Below are 4,858 nucleotides of genomic sequence, written 5' to 3'. Positions count from 1 at the left end.
TCATTGTTTGAGCTTTTATTCAATGCATACAACTCATTAAGTGTTCTGATTCTTAATTTATTTTAGTCTTAATTTGGATAAATACTATTTTGTTGAATATTCAATGAACATAGTCAAGATTATGATGAGAAAAAATAATTAGAAAAATTTATACTAATGTTACAGTATAACAATTATATTAAATTCTGAGATGTTTTATTATTAATTTTTACTTTCAAGTGATAATGCTCTACTAAAATCATTTTATTGCTGATATTTCTGAATGGTAACTTCAAAATTTCCTTTATTCCTTCTTTATATCGTTCAGATTTTCTCTATCAAATTAGTTGGACCAGAGTAAAAAAATCCACACACAGTATAAGTTTACTCTGCTTTAAAAATTTTGCTTTGTTCTGGTTGTGTCATTTGGACCATAAAATGTTAAATAATATCATCCTCATTTAAAAAAATTACAGAAAGCCAACTAACTTCCAAATTTACACAAAGCCAAAGTAGACAAAAACTGTCATGTTGTACTGAAAAATAATTAGATCTGGCCAATTATTGGGGAAGTGCTTTTGATATGAGAAACATGATAAAGCTAAGGTTTTCCAACTGGACTTTAAAGCAGAGTTTCCTACTATATAAAGATACTGTTATTGAGTCCTTTTTGCCATATAGTGACCCCATAGGACAGCATAGAAATACTCTTTAGGGTTTCTAAGACAATAAATCTTCTGGCAGCAGAAAGCTCCATCCTTTCCTACCAAACACTGGGTTTAAATAACTGATTTCACAGGTAGCAGTGTGACGGTTCACTTGCTGCACCACCAGGCCTCTTTCCAGTGCATATCAATATGTAGAATTTATATTGTTTTATTATTTCTTGCTTTACCTTGAATTAGTCTTTAAGGGCGCAGAATTAATTAACTTTAGTGGATGTCTTATGATCTATCAGTCATTATTAACAATGTAATAAGCAATCATTAAATAATGAACCCATTGTTTAAAATAAGAGCTACATTGTTGATAATCACACCGATTTAGATGGTTTTAATCCCTATGATAGCACCCTTTCTTCCTCTGTCCAAGGAAACACTGTCCCAAACCTCATGTTTCCCTCTTTTCTCTGAAAATAGTTATACTGCATTTATGTCTATGCCAAAATGAAAGACTTAATTGGGAGTGGGCTTATAGTTTATTTAACATTACATTGTCAGACTCATTCATATCATTGCATATTGCAGTAGTTAAATAATTTTGACTGCAGGACAGTATTTTAGTTTATGCCTAGACATAGTTTTTGTCCATATAATGTCGTGTTGATGGGCATTTTGGCTATTCTTAGGTGAGGCTATTGTATACCAACCTTCTTAGAATGTTTCCTGGAGTGATCATCAAAGAGTTTCTCTTGGGTATACTCCTGTATATAGGAGTTGAAGAGAACATGTGAATGTCCAACTTTATGAGATCATGCCAAAGCGATCGAGCCAATTTATGCTCCCTATAGCAACATATAAAAGACTCTGTGCATCCATATCCTCTCCAAAACTTGGCACCATCAGACTTATTTTTTGTGTATCTATATGTATGCCCATTGACCAAGCTTGAAATGGTATCTCATTATTCTCTGCTCATTACTGGTGTTGACCAGTTCCTCATGTGTTTATTGACCATTTTAAAAATTTAGTTGGTGAAATGCCTGGGTATGTTGATTTACTTATTTTTTCTACTGAGTATTTTATTTGCGTTTCTGCTTTCAAATGACACTCAATTTACAATGTGTCAGCAATTTCAGAAATATACCAATAAAAGGCAAAAGATCCTATTGTAAACTGACTTAAAGCATGTTCGTCATAAACTCAGAGTTTTTCTTTTTGGTAGATACAGGATAATAAAACTATCTGAGATGATAATGGTAAGTTTCTCCTGTAAAACCCCTTTGAAAATTAATTTACTTTAAGATTTTATTTATTATTTACAACCTTGCAACCAAGTTACTGTGATTACATGTCCAGAACAAATTCTACTACAATTCAAATATGTTCATGTATTCATGAATAAGCAGGCACAAAATTATTCACAAATCATATCGGTAGGCTCCACAAAGTCCTAACAATTTGTTTTTTCAGCTATCAGCATTGATCTAATATGAAAGAAGCACTGGGTAGACACAATATTTTCCTGGTATATTTCTATGTTCTTTAGTCAACTTTGTATGATTAGAAATCATCTTAAATCAATGGCTAGGTAAAAGATAAATGAAAGATTAAGCTTCATCTCTCAAGGGGACAATTTACTCACTTCCTTTGGGCATGTGAGTGGAGAATGTTTTTCTAACTCTAGATAATCTACTCTCTTTGAATACATTTACTTTCTTCAATAGAAGGAAATTGTCAACATGCATCATGCAAATGAACATGCATTTGTTTTACCATAGACTTAAAAAACTGCATAATATAAAGCATACATGTACTAGTAAACTAGACAGACCTGTTCTATGAAACTTCCCTGTCTCAGTAAACAAGACTCAGCCTTACAGTTTCGTTGGCTCATAAGCACCAACAAGTGTTCTGATCCAGTCTGATGGTCACCTTTGCTGTTACTACAAGGGTGGCAGCCTTGAAAGCACAATGAAGAAATGTGTGACAGAGCAGAGTTAAATGCCTTCTACATCTTTTGGGGGGTGCAAACCCCTCAAACTCATGCAGTCATTAAGGTTGTAATAAACTAGTTACCATGGAGCCAGTTCTGATTCGTGGTGATCTTGTGTGTGCCAGAGTAAAACTGCACCATAGGGTTTCATGCTTGGTACCTTCGAGGGTCACTGGAACACAGGAAGGCCTTAAAGGAACTAGATGGACACAGTACCATTGCAACAATGTCCCCTTGTCCCTTGCTACCAGGGTACCATTGTGCCAGTGCTTGGTAGGCGAGGCAGATTTGGGGGAAGAGGAACAGTGAAATTCACCTTATTGCATCTCTGTACTCTGTGTAGACTTTGCACCCACCCTACATATTTTTTTTCCTAATCATGTTGCATATTCTCCAGTTGACACACCAAAGGCTTCAAGTCCAGCATTTGCTTTGTTAATCTCTTCTTTTGCTACCTTTCCCAACGCTGCCCTACAGGAGAGTATGCAGGTTGCACCTCACCCCATAAACACAGGCCCTGAGACCCTCACTCCCAATGACAGTCATGGGGGCCTCCCGTTTGATTGCACTTGTCTGCCCGCTAGAGGACAGCCCTGGCCCTGTCACCGCAACAGGCTCTTCTTGGGTCTTGCCAGAATAACTCTGCTTAACTGCTTGGGGACTGCTAGGAGCCCAGGGTGAGTGGCGTGTTAGGCGGTTCCTGGGTTCTATTACAGTGATGCCTGTGCCCGATCAGGAATGCCTGCACAGGAGCCACGGTGACATCCATTAGAAATGTCTGGAATGGGGAAACTGGGGCATGGGTTGCAAACTAGTCATGGGCTCAGAAAGGGACCAGGTGGGATGCTCCATCCTTCCCACAGGCAGCTGTCCTGTCTGGCAGGAGGGCTGTGTCCTGGACTGGGCAGCTTAAGCCCCAAGCTAATGGGAGTCCGTTTTATCTTAGCAGAGAGGGCTGGCTGTCTTCAGAGGCTTCAATGCAACTCGGAGAACTAACTATTCTCATGTGGCACTTCCAGGGAAACGTGAGCCTCTGGCTACACTTGCTGAGCTTCTGAGCCCACACTCCAACGGCATTATTTTCCACGGGCCACCGAGGAACCAGGATCGAGCGAAAGGACAGTCTTGTGTTAATCAAAGTCCAGAGGAGCCAACAGCTTCATGCACAGGCACAGGTTCGAGAGTGCTTCTGGAAAATGCCGAAGGGACCAGGCCCAAACCCAGCTCCAGGTCCTGCTTCTCCTGGAGGCCACGCCAAATCCAGGGCTGAGCGGCTCCTTGGTCCAGCTGACTGCGGGTGTCATAGGGCTCCCTGAGCGCGTCCAGGTGTCTGTTGAAGTCCTCCACTCTCTGCTTGTGGGTTTTAGACGCTTTCTTCAGGGTCCTTTCCATTTGCCTCTTCTGCGTCTTCTCGAAGGCCACCTGGGCCAGGGTCTGCTTGTCCAGGCTGCGTCGCTTCTCCTCCTCGTTTTTTGGTTCGTTCCCATGGCTTCCAGAAGTTTCGCCTTGTCTTTGTCCTTCTTTGTCTTCTTCTGTTTAGTTAACGCCGAGCTCCACGACCCCTTTCAACTTTAGGGGTCCCTTCTGGACCTGCTCGTAGGCCTCCATGGGAGCTGCCCAAGCCCAGGGTGGAAACTCCACCCTACATATTTTTAAGATGACATCCTTAGAATGTCCTCAAGATCCCTTGCTTTGGCTCTCTCTCTTTAAGTATTGTAAAGAAAGACACTGACCCAAAGCACTCAGCCAACAGCTGGTTATTGGAAGCAGGCAACAATGCTCTAAACAGATGTTAGCAGGCTAAGTCGCAAGACAAATAGCTCAGATTACTTAGGACATCACATCTCCTCTTTAAAGCGACAAATCTCCCCAGCCAGCATTGCAATAGAAGGAACTGAGGCAGCTGCTCTGTGGGTCTTATGATAATGTTCTCACTCTCCAATGATCATCTTAACTGGGTAGGCAAGTAAAAAAAACATTCTTAGGAGTCTTTATTAACAACACCAACCTTCATCACCTGCAAGAGTTGGGGGCCCATCCAGGAGGTGCACCGAGTCTCCACGGAACCCTGGCACCAAGTCGTAAAGTCACAGAAGGAAAGGATTGCTCCACTAGTAGAGACAAGGCCTCACCAGAGAAGGGGCTGGGCGGGTGCTGGTTACACAATAAGACCAGCCAATGCGGGACATGCAGGTTTGAAAGGGATTGTCTCTCTGAGCAATAT

At 41.1% G+C, this 4,858-nt stretch overlaps 1 pseudogene; it reads right to left on the bottom strand.

Annotated features, from left to right (window-relative positions):
* Nucleotides 1-3,764: 3,764 nt before the first annotated feature.
* Nucleotides 3,765-4,242, bottom strand: LOC142439953 (protein FAM32A-like; annotated as a pseudogene).
* Between the last annotated feature and the right edge of the window lie 616 nt (nucleotides 4,243-4,858).

Source organism: Tenrec ecaudatus, chromosome 2, assembly GCF_050624435.1.
Source record: "Tenrec ecaudatus isolate mTenEca1 chromosome 2, mTenEca1.hap1, whole genome shotgun sequence".
Lineage (NCBI taxonomy): Eukaryota > Metazoa > Chordata > Mammalia > Afrosoricida > Tenrecidae > Tenrec > Tenrec ecaudatus.
This window is presented reverse-complemented; position numbering and strand designations above follow the sequence as displayed.